Consider the following 16,884-nt stretch of genomic DNA (forward strand, 5'->3'; position numbering starts at 1 on the left):
TCAGAAGACCACTGAACCGCATCAGCACCTTTCCTGGTGAGATCAGTCAGAGGTTTGACAATACTAGAAAATTTTTTTATGAATTTTCTATAGTAATTGGCGAAACCCAAAAACCTCTGTATCGATTTCAAACCAATAGGCCTAGGCCATTCCTGCACAGCCTGAACCTTAACCGGATCCATCTCAAAACCTTTGCTGGAGATAATGTAGCCCAAAAAACTAATTCTCTGTACAGCGAACTCACATTTCTCCAGCTTAGCAAAAAGCGAATTGTCCATTAATAACTGTAATACCTCACGCACGCTCCGCCAATGAGACTCCAGATCTGGCGAATAAATCAAAATGTCATCCAAATACACAACCACATTTTTACCAATCAAAGGTCTAAGGATGTCATTAATCAGATTCTGAAAAAATGCAGGAGCATTAGTAAGACCAAAAGGCATAACCAGATTCTCAAAATGACCCACAGGAGTGTTAAAAGCAGTCTTCCATTCATCACCCTCCTTCATGCGCAACAGATTGTATGCCCCCTTAAGGTCAATTTTAGAGAACCACTTGGCCCCCAATAACTGGTTAAACAGATCAGGAATCAATGGCAGTGGGTAAGGATTGCGTACCGTAATTTTGTTAATCTCACGAAAATCCAGACAAGGACGTAAACCGCCGTCCTTTTTTTTTACAAAAAAAAATCCAACCGCCACAGGAGACTTAGAGGGCCTAATGTGACCGGCGGCCAAACTTGTCTGTATGTATTCCTCCAAAGCCTTCCTCTCAGGAATAGTAAGGTTAAATAAACGACTTTTAGGAAGAGTCGCTCCAGGGACAAATTCAATAGAACAATCATAGTCTCTATGGGGAGGCAAAACCTGCGATTCCTTCTCAGAAAAAACTCTCCAAAAATCCTGAATAGGAACAGGCAATTCTCCCCTATCCAAAGCTGCAATACGCCCGTTACAACACTTGTCATAACATTTATGGCTCCAGGATTTAATTTCACTGGTAGACCAATCCAGTATAGGATTGTGAAATTTTAACCAGGGCAAACCCAATATTACTGGAGAAGGCAAGTTATTCAACACTACCAAATCCAATTTCTCATGGTGAACACCATTAATAGTGAGAGGAAATTCACTGACCTTGAGAGTAATATTCTTCAAAGGGGAGCCATCCACAGAAACCACAGCAATGGGGGATGATAAAGGTTCAGGTTTTAAATTGAGTTTTTCCACGAATCCCCCATCAATTACATTCAGTGTAGACCCGCAATCAACAAACACCCGAAATTCCATTAATTTTTCCTGAGCAATCGTGGAAGCAGCTAAAAATATACCCTTGGAATTTAAACAGGCAATACGGGCGTGACTGACCATTTTTTTTTCTTTCTTCATACGAAGCTCACAGCCTTTAATCAAATGACCAGATTTTCCGCAATAGAAACACAAGCCTTCCGAAAAACGACGGTCTTTTTCTTGAGAGCGAGGTGCCACCGATCCAATCTCCATCGGTTCACCCCTGTTAGTACACACATTATCATAACCAGAAACTGACATAGCAGAGGATTTGCTCTCATTAACCCTAGCACGCAGTCTTCTATCCACCCGTATAGCTAATTGCATAGCCTGTTGCAAATCCTCAGGTGTAGGATAAGCAATTAGCAGGTCTTTAACCCTTTCACTGAGCCCAGCAAGAAATAGACTTTTCAGAGCAGAATCGTTCCACCCTGTTTGAGTGGACCAACGACGAAAATGAGTACAATATTTTTCTACATTACCTGATCCTTGTTTTAAACGTCTCAACTCAGTCTCAGCTGATGCCACACGGTCAGGATCATCATATAATAGTCCTAAAGCAGAAAAAAAACTATCCACTGATCTGAAGCATGTATCACTAGGTTGCAAAGAAAAGGCCCACTCCTGAGGCTCTTTGCGCAAAAGTGACATTATGAACCCTACGCGCTGGGATTCATCCCCAGAGGACTTGGGTCTTAAACGAAAATACAATAAGCAAGCATTTTTAAATGAAAAAAATTCTCGATGTTCACCAAAAAATAAATCCGGCAAACATACCTTAGGCTCCAAGAAATATGCTCCAGGACAGTTACTCACATGCTGACGGAGCTCGGCCACTTCCAGAGAGAGTCCCTGCAGGTGTTTAGCCAAATCCTGAACCGACACCATGATGGAACAAAAAAAATCTTTCCTTAGAGAATTTGCAGGCTGGACTTACTGTTATGTTCTGCTACCAAAGCTAAGGAAAGAGAGGAGATCTTTCCCTACTATAGGACTCAGCTGAATCCCTACGATGTAACAGGGAACCTGATCCTGCGATCAGACCTGCTAAAGTCCTAATCTAGTCTGTACGGAGACCTATAGATGTGGGGAGGGAATCCCTACAAGTACTAAGGACTGGGAGGAATATGGGACACCTCCTAACAGAAATAGTAGCAGACAGACGAACAAACAAAATAGATAGAACATAGAGGTCCGTAGACCAAGCAAACTAACAGAGTTAGATACAGAGCACAGGCTAGCTAGAAATTAGATATACAATGAAGTCCAGCAAAGCCAGAAGGGCGGAGCAGGACTAAATAGGCCAACAAGGTCATGTGACCAGCAAAGGAAAAAAAACCTAACAGCAAGGTTCTAACAGATGCCCCATCTAACACTCCCCATGGGAGGTTGTTTGTACCTAGAACCTTTAGGAGAGAGTTGTTTGTGGAGTATCATGAGTCTCGGTTGGCAGGTCATCCAGGAATTTCTGAGACTAAGAGACTGGTAGGTCGCAGTTTTTGGTGGCCTGGGTGGCAGAAGGAAATCATTAAATGGGTGCATCAATGTACGGTGTGTGCTAGATCAAAGGCTTCACATGCTCCTGCTGCGGGGTTGCTTTGCCCTCTGGAGGTTCCTAGTGCACCTTGGATGCATCTTGCAATGGATTTTATTACTGACCTTCCTGTGTCCGAGGGTTTCACTGTCATCTGGGTGGTCGTGGACCGTTTTAGCAAGATGTGTCACTTGGTTCCTTTCATTAAATTACCCTGTGCTAAGACACTCGCTAAGGCTTTTGTCAAGGAAATTGTCAGACTCCATGGCGTTCCCACCGACATTGTTTCTGATAGGGGACCTCAGTTTGTGGCTCGTTTTTGGCGTGCCTTTTGTGACAGGTTGGGAGTCCATTTGTCATTTTCATCTGGGTATCATCCTGAGTCTAATGGACAGACAGAAAGAAAGAACCAGGATGTTGAGCAGTTGTTTGAGTTGTTTTGTGGCAGACAATCAAGAGGGGTGGTCTGAGTTTCTGCCACTTGCTGAATTTGCTCTTAACAACCATACATCCTCCTCTGCTGGGTGTTCTCCATTTTTTGTTGTACTGGGAGACATCCGTCGTTTGGTTCGTTCTCCAAATTGGTGTCGGCGGTGCCGGAGGAGGAGAATTTTTCCGGTGATTTGGAGAGAGTTTGGACTGATGTACGTTGTAACCTTCAAGAGGCTAACAAAAAGTCTAAGAAGTATTTTAACAGGAAACGTCAAGAGGTTTTGTTTACGGCTGGTGACATGGTTTGGTTGTCCTCAAAGAATCTGCGGTTGAGGATTCCTTCTAAGAAATTGGGTCCGAAGTTTGTGGGACCATTTAAGGTGCTTCAGGTGGTTGGCCAGTCTGCCGTTAGGTTGGAGGTTCCCTCCTCCTGGAAGATTAATCCGGTGTTTCATGTTTCCTTGTTGAAAAAAGCTGATGTATCGGATAGGGAGGCCACTGTCACAGTTCCTCCGGTGGTGGAAGATGGTGAATATGAAATTTCTCGTATCCTGAATTCCAGAAGGCATAGCGGGAGATTGCAGTATCTCGTCGCTTGGAAAGGTTTCGGTCCTGAGGATAACTCCTGGGTAAGGGCAGATGATGTCTCTGCTCCTAGACTTATCAGAGCGTTTCACAGGAGGTTTCCTGATAGGCCTGGGCCTGGAGGATCCTCATAGAAGAGGGGGTACTGTTAGAACCCTCCTGTTAGTTTTTTTCTATTTTGTGGTCATGTGACCTGCTGCCTATTTATTCCAGCTCTGCCCTTCTGGCTTTGCTGGACTTCAGTGTTACTTTGACTCTTAATCTAGCCAGGTGCTTTGTACCTATCTCTATAGTTTGCTTTATCCTTGGACCTCTAAGCATTTTTGTCTGTTTGTCTTTTTGCTCCGCTACAACTTCTGCTAGGAGGTGTCCAATTTTGTCCCAGTCCTTAGTACTTTTAGGGACCCCTCCCTTATATCTATAGGTCTGCGTTCAGACTAGCTGAGGACGAAGGCGGGTCTGTTCACAAGGAACAGGTTGCCCGCTGCATCGTAGGGAATCAGCTTAGTTCTATTGTAGGGACAGTTTTCCTATCTTTCCTTAGTTCTTGTAGCAGATCATAACACACCTACAGCTTCAGCCACACTTGCCGTGTTTCAGCAGTGTTTGCAACTTCCGGCTCACAGACTGGTGTGTGATGTCCCCACGCGTTGGAACTCTACACTGCAGATGTTGGGAAGGATTTGTGAGCAGAAGAGGGCAGTTGTTGAGTACCCGTATCAACAAGGCCATCGGTATTCAGTTCAGACTCCACACATAAGACCTCAGGAGTGGACATGGATGTCAGACATATGTACCAACCTCCAAAACTTTGAGGACTCCACCAAGATGGTGAGCGGAGATGACGCCATAATTAGCGTCACCATCCCGCTTCTCTGTCTTCTGAAACGCTCTCTGCTCACAATCAAAGAGGATGCATTGCAGGCGGAACACGATGAGATGGAGCAAGGAACCATACAGGGTGATTACACACAGCCCAGCCTCATCTCATTCCAACGTGGATTGGGTGACAATGAGGAAGAGGAAGAAGAGGAGGAACAGGAGCTAGTTTTATGCGCTATAGATGGTACTACCTGCACAGCTGTCATACCGTCTGTTCAGTGTGGATGGCCAGAAGACAGAGAGGAGGAGGAGGAGAGCATGGTGAGTCATCCTCTGGGTGAGGACACAGAAGTCTTGCCTGTTAGCAGTCTGGCACTCATGGCTGAGTTTATGTTACGCTGCCTTTCCCATGACCCTCACGTTCTAAAAATTTTGGGTAACAGTCATTACTGGTTGGTGACACTTCTAGATCCACGCTACAAGGAGAACTTTATATCTCTTACTCCTGAGGCGGACAGGTCTACAAAAATGGGGCTGTACCAGAAGGCCCTTGTTGCGGAACTATTAAAAAAATTCCCATCTGAAAACGCTGGTGGCAGAGGGCACACTTCGTTGGACAACCAGGGAGTACAGGCAAGAGACACAACTTCAATCCAGCAGAGGCAGGGGAACACTGTCAAAGTTCTGGGAGAATTTTCTCAGCCCCTCCCATCGCACAATCCCTGAGGCACGGGATACTCTCACAAGGAGTGCAAAGTTTGGGAAGATGCTGAGGGAGTACCTTGCCGACCGTACCAACGTCCTCCGTGATTCCTCTGTGCCTTATAATGATTGGGTATCCAAGCTGGATAAGAGGAATGAACTAGCTCTCTATGCCTTGAATGTCCTGGCCTGCCCTGCCGCCAACGTTTTATCAGAGCGGGATTTTAGTGCCGCTGGTGGAATTATAACTGATAAGCGCATCTGCCTGTCAACTGAAAATGCTGACAGGCTGACTCTTATAAAAATGAACAAGGGCTGGATTGGGCCAGACTTCTCAACACCACTGAATGATAGCAACGTAACATAATCTCAAATCCAGTGTCTTTTCTTGGGAGGTGTATTCCCATGCACCTTTTCACACCCACACATATGTATACGCTTCCTGATTTTGGCTATTTTCTCTTGTCCGCCTCCTTCTCCTCATCCTCCACCACCATACCACCAGGGTGACCATGGTCCGTGATGCAACACCCACATAATTTTTTTAAAGGGTGTTTATGATGCCCATAAAATAAATTTTTTCATACAGTATATTCATGTATACCCTCCAGGGGTAAATGTTTGTCAGCCCATACACTTAGTGTATGGGCATTACAAGTATAGGAGGCCCACTCCTTTCTAATGGGAACATTTTTTTATGAGGCCCTCTTCCACATCTCTTCCAAGGGGCATTAGAGTGCCTCCCAATTTTTGGCAGCCCTTGCATTCATTGCATAGGCAAGCACAATGGGAGACCCACTTCCTAATAATGGGAACATTGTTTTCAGGAGGCCCTCGGACCTCCATGTCTCTTCCAAGGGGCATTGAAGTGCCTCCAAATTATTGGCAACCCTTGCATTCACTTCATAGGTCAACACTATGGGAGACCCACTTCCTAATAATGGGAACATTTTTTCATGAGGCCCTGTATGTCTCTTCCAAGGGGCATTGGAATGCCTCCAAATTTTTGGCAACCCTTGCATTCACTGCATAGGTAAACACAATGAGAGACCCACTTCCTAATAATGGGAACATTGTTTTCAGGAGGCCCTCGGACCTCCACTTCTCTTCCAAGGGGCATTGGATGCCTTCAAATTTTTGGCAACCCTTCCATTCACTGCATGGGCCAGCACTATGGGAGACCCACTTCCTAATAATGGTAACATTGTTTTGAGGAGGCCCTCTGACCTCCATGTCTCTTCCAAGGGGCATTGACGTGCCTCCAAATTTTTGGCAACCCTTGAATTCACTGCATCGGTCAACACTATGGGAGACCCACTTCCTAATAATGGGAACATTTTTTCATGAGGCACACATGAAGAAAGTGAGGTGGCACACCGATGTAATAAAATCTTCTTTTGTTCCATTTCCATTAAAAATGCAGGGAAGCGGCGCCTTTTGTCCGCAAAAGGCGCCGCTTCCCTGCATTTTTAATGGAAATGGAATAAAAGAAGATTTTATTACATTGGTGTGCCACCTTGCTTTCTTCATGTATGAATTGTGACTTACCTTGTTTCTGGAGGGAGTTGCACCCGATGGTAAGATTGATTGCTCCAGCTGATGAGGTCGAGCTTCTGGAGTCTCTGCACAAGGACTGAGTCGCTGCAGTGCTGGTTGCCTGTGCATTTGTATTTTTTCATGAGGCCCTCTACGTCTCTTCCAAGGGGCATTGGAGTGCCTCCAAATTTTTGGCAACCCTTGCATTCACTGCATAGGTCAACACTATGGGAGACCCACTTCCTAATAATGGGAACATTTTTTATGAGGCCCTCTATGTCTCTTCCAAGGGGCATTGGAGTGCCTCCAAATTTTTGGCAACCCTTGCATTCACTGCATAGGCAAACACAATGGGAGACCCACTTCCTAATAATGGGAACATTGTTTTCAGGAGGCCCTCGGACCTCCACTTCTCTTCCAAGGGGCATTGGATGCCTTCAAATTTTTGGCTACCCTTGCATTCACTGCAAGGGCCAGCACTATGGGAGACTCACTTCCTAATAATGGGAACAATGTTTTGAGGAGGCCCTCTGACCTCCATGTCTCTTCCAAGGAGCATTGACGTGCCTCCAAATTTTTGGCAACCCTTGCATTCACTGCATAGGTCAACACTATGGGAGACCCACTTCCTAATAATGGGAACATTTTTTTATGAGGCCCTCTATGTCTCTTCCAAGGGGCATTGGAGTGCCTCCAAATTTTTGGCAACCCTTGCATTCACTGCATAGGCAAACACAATGGGAGACCCACTTCCTAATAGTGGGAACATTTTTTTATGAGGCCTTCCTCCACGTCTCTTCCAAGGGGCATTGGAGTGCCTCCAAATTTTTGGCAACCCTTGCATTCACTGCATAGGCAAACACAATGGAAGAACCACTTCCTAATAATGGGAACATTGTTTTCAGGAGGCCCTCGGACCTCCACGCCTCTTCCAAGGGGCATTGGAGTGCCTCCCAATTTTTGTCAGCCCTTGCATTCACTGCATAGGCAAACACAAAGGGAGACCCACTTCCTAATAATGGGAACATTGATTTCAGGAGGCCCTCAGACCTCCACGTCTCTTCCAAGGGGCATTGGAGTGCCTCCAAATTTTTGGCAACCCTTGCATTTACTGCATAGGCAAACACAATGGGAGACCCACTTCCTAATAATGGGAACTTTGTATTTAGGAGGCCCTCCTCTAAGTCTCTTCAAAGGGGTATTAGGGTGCATCCAAATTTTCAAAGTGGTATTGGGGTGCGTCCAAATTTGGGTCAGCCATGCCACTCACTGCATGCGCAATAACAGTATAGGATATCAACTCTTTAGTAATGGGAACAATAAAACATAGCTGGCTAATGGCGCTCTAAGAATAGTGAGGGTCGACTGCTGGCCCTTTAAGAATAGTAAAGGCCGCCTGATGGCCCTATAAAAATAGGCTTTGTGACTTTCTGAGTCCCTCCTTCATAAATGAAACATGAAGTGTCAGATGGAATCTCACACACCACATGGACAGATAAGGTTGTAAAATGTTAAAATGACATTTCCTGGTAAATGCATTTGTCAAGGTTGAAAGCAATGCAAAAGTGAAAAAACGCATCAAAAGCGCTACGTGTGAACATAGCCCAAGGTGTGGAGGAGCATTTTAGTTTTTGGTTATTTATTTTGCTTTTTATACAAGTCATTGACCTGGAAAGGATGTTCCTTAACATATTTCCCAAGAAAATCCATTTTGGTTTTGTTTTGGTATGTTTTATTCTGAGTCCGTAAAAGTTGCATAATACCTCTGACAACGTTGTTGACAGAAGTGACCTGGGAGTCAGAAATGCTTCCAGGGGTGTTCCCCAAGCTGTCCCCATGTCATTTGAGCACTGTTTCCATCTAGTGATGAGCGAGCACTAAAATGCTCGGGTACTCGTTGCTCGGGTCAAGCAAATTGGAATACTCGGGTGCTCGACCCAAGCAACGAGCCGAATGTAAGTCTATGGGAAAGTCGAGCATTTTTCAGGCGGCTCCCCCCGGCGGTCTGCAGAGGGCCTAAAAATTTCCCAATTCGATGGGAACAATGCTCAAATGACATGGGAACAGCATGGGGAAGACACATGGAAGCATTTCTGACTCCCAGGTCACTGCTGTCAACAACGTTGTCAGAGTATTACGCCACGTTTTCAGACTCTCAATAAAACATACAAAAACAAAACCAAAATGGATTTTCCTGGGAAAAATATTAAGGAACATTCTTTCCAGGGTAATGACTTGTATATAAGGCAAAATAAATAACCAAAACAAAAAATACTCCTCCACACCTTGGGCTATGCTCACACGTAGCGTTTTTGATGCGTTTTTTCACTTTTGCATTGCAAAACAACCTTATCTGGCCATGTGGTGTGTGACACATCATCAGACACATGCATACAGTGCTGAAAATACATGGGAACAGCATGGGGAAGACGTCTAGAAGCATTTCTGACTCCCAGGTCACTGCCTAAAAGTGTGCCCATCATAAGTGATCCTTGGCGCATGCGAAGATGCCTCCCGCCATGCACCTGTCGTTGCGGACTTGCAACAATCACCGTCTACGTTCTTGTCCCAGTGCAGCGTTCAGTTGTCCCTACCCCATTCCTTGGAATGCAAGCGCAAGTATGCAGCCAGCCACCCGCCCACCCACAAGCTGCAATACTATACTGCCAAATGTTTGACAGCTGCTTGCACTTGAAATGTGGTCTTTTAGGTTCATGGAGACGGAAGCTTTTCATAACCTTGTTGAGTTGAATTTCACCACAGCCATATTCTTTAGCTTGGTGAAAGGACTTGGGAAACCATATCTACCCAGCTGTCATTTCTCCCATTTCTCATTTAAAGCTGCTTTCACTTGAAATGTGGCCTTTTAGACTCGTGGAGGCGGAAGCTTTTCATAACCTCATGCAGGGGGCAGCCGGGTGTCCATACTTGGTCCCAAGCCGCCACTATTTCTCCCGGTATCGTCTCCGCCTTCCACAAGCACGGGTCCCACAACATTACCCGTGCCCTCCCCTGTGCACTTACTGGGAAGGACCACCTAACCACAAACACCTGGACAGGTAAATGTGGCCAGGGACAGTACAGAGCCAGTCCACAGCTTTTTTTGCTGAGAGTTGTATTTAGCTAGGTGAAAGGACTGGCATAGAGGGAAGCCATATGTACCCTGGGTGTCATTTCTCCCAGGAAGTACTCTAATGCAGTTTGTTGCAGAAGCAATGGCAGCCCGTCCAACATCAACTCGCACTTGTCGGTGGTGCTTTGACACACAAACATCTTTCTTTGCGCATTTAATTTCATGAATACAGAGTTGGACAATGGCCTGATCTGCAATGAGGTTTAAGAAATAAAATGCATAAGCATGTCCGATCCACATTAAAAAACCAGTCATAGAGTGTCCGGGAACCTTCTCCCACACTTTTCTTAGCCAGGGCTGCTTCTCGGCAGGGTTGACGGGCCCACCAGAGAACCGGAGACTCCTCCGGTGGGCCCTGGCTTCTCCTTCAGGAGAGTTCATAGTGCCGAGGTGAGGCCATGATGATGATAGAGGCCACCATCTGCTTAGTTTTCTGTTACTTGGAATGCAAGCGCAAGTATGCAGCCAGCCACCCACCCACAGGCCGCAACACTAAACTGCCAGATTTCTGGGCTGCTGCTTGCACTTGAAATATGGCCTTTTAGGCTCGTGGAGGCAGAAGCTTTTCACAACCTCATGTCGGCGGCGGCCGGGTGTTCACACTCGGTCCCCAGCCGCCACTGTTTCTCCCGGTGTCGTCTCCGCCTTCCACAAGCACGGGTCCCACAACATTACCTGTGCCCTCCCCAGTGCACATACTGTGAAGGACCGCCTAACCACAAACACGTGGACAGGTGAATGTGGCCAGGGACAATACGGAGCCAGTCCACAGCTTTTTTTGCTGAGTTGTATTTCACCACAGCCATATTCTTTAACTTGGTGAAAGGACTTGGGAAACCATATCTACCCTGCTGTCATTTCTCCCAGGAAGTCCTCTAAAGCTGCTTTCACTTGAAATGTGGCCTTTTAGGCTCGTGGAGGCAGAAGCTTTTCATAACCTCATGCCGGCGGCGGCCGGGTGTCCATACTTGGTCCCCAGCCGCCACTATTTCTCCCGGTATTGTCTCCGCCTTCCACAAGCATGGGTCCCACAACATTACCCGTGCCCTCCCCAGTGCACTTACTGGGAAGGACCGCCTAACCACAAACACGTGGACAGGTGAATGTGGCCAGGGATAGTACGGAGCCAGTCCACAGCTTTTTTTGCTGAGAGTTGTATTTAGCTAGGTGAAAGGACTGGCATAGAGGGAAACTGTATGTACCCTGGGTGTCATTTCTCCCAGGAAGTCCTCTAATGCAGCTTGTTGCAGAAGCAATGGCAGCCCGTCCAACATCAACTCACACTTGTCGGTGGTGCTTTGACACACAAACATCTTTTTTTGCGCATTTAATTTCATGAATACAGAGTTGGACAATGGCCTGATCTGCAATGCGGTTTGAGAAATAGCATGCATAAGCATGTCCGATCTACATTAAAAAAGCAGCCATATAGTGTCCGGGAACCTTCCCCCACACTTTTCTTAGCCAGGGCTGCTTCTCGGCAGGGTTGACGGGCCCACCAGAGAACCGGAGACTCCTCCGGTGGGCCCTGGCTTCTCCTTCAGGAGAGTTCATAGTGCCGAGGTGAGGCCATGATGATGATAGAGGCCACCATCTGCTTAGTTTTCTGTTACTTGGAATGCAAGCGCAAGTATGCAGCCAGCCACCCACCCACAGGCCGCAACACTAAACTGCCAGATTTCTGGGCTGCTGCTTGCACTTGAAATATGGCCTTTTAGGCTCATGGAGGCAGAAGCTTTTCACAACCTCATGTCGGCGGCGGCCGGGTGTCCACACTCGGTCCCCAGCCGCCACTGTTTCTCCCGGTGTCGTCTCCGCCTTCCACAAGCACGGGTCCCACAACATTACCTGTGCCCTCCCCAGTGCACATACTGTGAAGGACCGCCTAACCACAAACACGTGGACAGGTGAATGTGGCCAGGGACAATACGGAGCCAGTCCACAGCTTTTTTTGCTGAGTTGTATTTCACCACAGCCATATTCTTTAACTTGGTGAAAGGACTTGGGAAACCATATCTACCCTGCTGTCATTTCTCCCAGGAAGTCCTCTAAAGCTGCTTTCACTTGAAATGTGGCCTTTTAGGCTCGTGGAGGCAGAAGCTTTTCATAACCTCATGCCGGCGGCGGCCGGGTGTCCATACTTGGTCCCCAGCCGCCACTATTTCTCCCGGTATTGTCTCCGCCTTCCACAAGCATGGGTCCCACAACATTACCCGTGCCCTCCCCAGTGCACTTACTGGGAAGGACCGCCTAACCACAAACACGTGGACAGGTGAATGTGGCCAGGGATAGTACGGAGCCAGTCCACAGCTTTTTTTGCTGAGAGTTGTATTTAGCTTTGTGAAAGGACTGGCATAGAGGGAAACTGTATGTACCCTGGGTGTCATTTCTCCCAGGAAGTCCTCTAATGCAGCTTGTTGCAGAAGCAATGGCAGCCCGTCCAACATCAACTCACACTTGTCGGTGGTGCTTTGACACACAAACATCTTTCTTTGCGCATTTAATTTCATGAATACAGAGTTGGACAATGGCCTGATCTGCAATGCGGTTTGAGAAATAGCATGCATAAGCATGTCCGATCCACATTAAAAAAGCAGCCATATAGTGTCCGGGAACCTTCCCCCACACTTTTCTTAGCCAGGGCTGCTTCTCGGCAGGGTTGGAGGGACCCACGAGAGAACCGGAGACTCTTTCGGTGGGCCCTGGCTTCTCCTTCAGGAGAGTTCATAGTGCCGAGGTGAGGCCATGATGATGATAGAGGCCACCATCTGCTTAGTTTTCTGTTACTTGGAATGCAAGCGCAAGTGACGCACCCCCTGGGCCGTGGGGTACTCGGTGCCGGGCCGGTCGTTGCTAGGGGAGATTTCACAGTGGCGGTGACATGGTCCGTGACCCAGAACGGTCAATAAAAGGAGATATTTACAGGGGATTTATAGTTTTTATATACAGTTCGTGACACCACCTGTGGTATGCGGCCAAAGGGAGCCGCTGCTGCGGAGCAGATCCTCTGGAGCTGTTGTTAATGCAGCAGAGTTGGTTTGGCTCTCCACAGGTAGAGCTTAGCTCCAGGGCAGTGTAGATGTTGCTGTTATGGAAATAGCACTCGTGGTGCAGTGTAGTGCAGAGGATGGCACAGTTAATAATTAGTCCACAACTTAATGGCTGTTTCCTCTTATCTCTACTTGCGGTGGTTAGGCAGACCGGGGCACGGGTACTAGCTGGTAGTAGAGGTCCGGGCGGCCTGGAAGCAAGTTGGGGGATCCACCTAGCCACGTGGAGTTGTAAGCCTTCCCTTTGCGCTACCTCTTTGGCCCTGCTGCGTATAGCTATTCTTCGTCCCTCGTCCCTGCTCACCCGTATGGCAGGCAGCTTGGGCCTTCCTGGAGTGTCGCTTCCACGTGGCAGTGCTGGGCCCTATTGTGCTGCTGAGCATCCTGGCGTCTGATGGGGCCAGGAGACCTGCAGTCTCCTGCCCTCCGGTTTCTGCTGCTGGGCTATGGTGCCCCACAACCTCGGACTCCGGTGTCCGGTTCTTCTGCGCTTTCCTCTGGGGTGAACTGCCGTGCAGTTCCACTCCCTAGGTCCTTCCTCGTTGACGTCCTGACTTCAACTCTGGTCTGTTCTCCTCACACTAACTAACCCCGCCTCCAGATCCCAGTTGCTAAGGGGAGGAGCTCCCCTTGCTGGTCTGGAGCCAGGAAGTTTTGCATGCTAGCAAAACCTGATTAGGGGACCCCTCTTTGCTTCCAGGCATGGCATCACCCCCTTGTGAGGGAGGCGATGCCACTGTGGCAACCGTACTCCTGGGGTGCCACACAAGTATGCAGCCAGCCAGCCACCCACCCACAGGCCGCAACACTAAACTGCCAGATTTCTTGGCAGCTGCTTGGACTTGAAATATGGCCTTTTAGGCTCGTGGAGGGGGAAGCTTTTCACAACCTCATGCTGGCGGCGGCCTGGTGTCCATACTAGGTCCCCAGCCGCCACTATTTCTCCCGGTATTGTCTTCGCCTTCCACAAGCACGGATCCCACAACATTACCCATGCCCTCCCCAGTGCACTTACTGGGAAGGACCGCCTAACCACAAACACGTGGACAGGTGAATGTGGCCAGGGACGGTATGGAGCCAGTCCACAGCTTTTTTTGCTGAGTTGTATTACACCACAGCCATATTCTTTAGCTTTGTGAAAGGACTTGGGAAACCATATCTACCCAGCTGTCATTTCTCCCAGGAAGTCCTCTAAAGCTGCTTTCACTTGAAATGTGGCCTTTTAGGCTCTTGAATGCTGAAGCTTTCCACAACCTCATGCCGGTGGCGGCCGGGTATCCATGCTTGGTCCCCAGCCGCCATTATTATTCCCGGTATTGTCTCCGCCTTCAACAAGCACGGGTCCCACAACATTACCCGTACACTCCCCAGTGCACTTACTGGGAAGGACCACCTACCCACAAACACGTGGACAGGTGAATGTGGCCAGGAACGGTATGGAGCCAGTCCACAGCTTTTTTTGATGAGAGTTGTATTTAGCTCGGTGAAAGGACTGGCATAGAGGGAAACCGTATCTACTCTGGGTGTCATTTCTCCATCACCAGGTTCCGCCCATTGTCACAAACGACCATGCCTGGCTGTATGTTCAGCGGTGAGAGACACAGATCAGGCTGCTGTGTTACAGCTTTCAACAACTCTGCAGCGCTGGGCAGTTTGTCAATTAAGCATTGATCATGTTATCTTCAGCACAGCCTGTTTCCGCTTTGCCAAGGCAGTGCTGCAGTGCTGTCAGCTTGTGACTCATGTGGTCATTTCGGAGATGGAGGAGGAGGTGCAGGAGCAGAACAATGTGATTACATTGAGGTTAAATTGGTGACGCTGTTTTTTATACTAAAGAAAGATCCTATTGTTTTATTTTTTTACGTTATTTTTTAAGACAAATGCATTCACCGGGAAATGTCATTTTAACATTTTACAACCTTATCTGGCAATGTGGTGTGTGACACATCATCAGACACATCCTGTTTTATTTACGATGGAGGGACTCTGAAAGTCATAAAGCCTATTTTTATGGGGCCATCAGATGGCCCTTACTATTCTAAAAAGCCAGCAGTCGTCCCTCGCTATTGTTAGAGAGCCATCAGCCGGCTATGCTTTGATGTTCCCATTATTAACAAGTGGGTCTCCTATACTGTTATTGCATATCCAGTGACTGCAAGGGCTGCCAAAAATTTAGACGCAACCCAATACCCCTTTGAAGAGACATAGAGGAGGGTCTCAGTAAAAAAATGTTCCCATTATAAAGGAGCGGGTCTCCTATAGTGGTAATGCCCATGCTGTGACTGCAGGGGCTGCCAAAATATGGGAAAAACCCCACTAAGTATTTAAAGACACATAGAGCAGGACCACAGTAACGACAAATTCCCATTAGAAAGGAGAGGGTCTGCTATACAGTTATAGGGTATGCAGTGAGTCCAATGGCTGACCAATTTTAGGAAAAATCCCATTAAGAACTTAAAGACACATAGAGCATGGCCACAGAAACAACAAATTTCCATTAGAAAGGAGAGAGTCTGCTATACAGTTATAGGGTATGCAGTAAATCCAACGGCTGACCAATTTTAGGAAAAACCCCACTAAGAATTTAAAGACACACAGAGCAGGGCCACAGTAACAAGTGCGACATGTTCCCATTAGAAAGGAGAGGGTCTGCTATACAGTTATAGGGTATGCAGTGAGTCCAACGGCTGACCAATTTTAGGAAAAACCCCAGTAAGAATTTAAAGACACATAGAGCAGGGCCACAGTGACGACAAATTCCCGTTAGAAAGGAGAGAGTATGCTATACAGTTATAGGGCATGCAGTGAGTCCAATGGCTGACCAATTTTAGGAAAAACCCCACTAACAATTTAAAGACACATAGAGCAGGGCTACGGTAACAAGGTACGACATGTTCCCATTAGATAGGAGAGAGTCTCCTATACAGTTATAGGGTATGCAGTGAGTCCAACGGCTGACCAAATTTAGGAAAAACCCCATTAAGAATTTAAAGACACATAGAGCAGGGCCACAGTAACAAGTACGACATGTTCCCATTAAAAAGGAGAGGGTCTGCTATACAGTTATAGGGCATGCAGTGAGTCCAACGGCTGACCAAATTTTGGAAAAACCCCACTAAGAATTTAAAGACACATAGAGCATGGCCACAGTAACGACAAATTCCCTTTAGAAAGGAGAGAGTCTTCTATACAGTTATAGGGTATGCAGTGAGTCCAACGGCTGACCAAATTTTGGAAAAACCCCACTAAGAATTTAAAGACGCATAGAGCTGGGCCACAGTAACAAGTGCGACATGTTCCCATTAGAAAGGAGAGGGTCTGCTATACAGTTATAGGGTATGCAGTGAGTCCAACGGCTGACCAATTTTAGGAAAAACCCCACTAAGAATTTAAAGACACATAGAGCATGGCCACAGTAACGACAAATTCCCTTTAGAAAGGAGAGAGTCTTCTATACAGTTATAGGGTATGCAGTGAGTCCAACGGCTGACCAAATTTTGGAAAAACCCCACTAAGAATTTAAAGACACACAGAGCAGAGCCACAGTAACGACAAATTCCCTTTAGAAAGGAGAGAGTCTTCTATACAGTTATAGGGTATGCAGTGAGTGCAACGGCTGACCAATTTTAGGAAAAACCCCGCTAAGAATTTAAAGAAACACAGAGCAGGGCCACAGTAACGACAAATTCCCTTTAGAAAGGAGACAGTCTTCTATACAGTTATAGGGTATGCAGTGAGTTCAACGGCTGACCAATTTTAGGAAAAACCCCACTAAGAATTTAAAGATACATAGAGCAG

Source organism: Phyllobates terribilis, unplaced genomic scaffold (genome assembly GCF_046119375.1).
Source record: "Phyllobates terribilis strain yellow unplaced genomic scaffold, ASM4611937v1 Scaffold_4__5_contigs__length_816908805, whole genome shotgun sequence".
In the NCBI taxonomy this organism is placed as follows: domain Eukaryota; kingdom Metazoa; phylum Chordata; class Amphibia; order Anura; family Dendrobatidae; genus Phyllobates; species Phyllobates terribilis.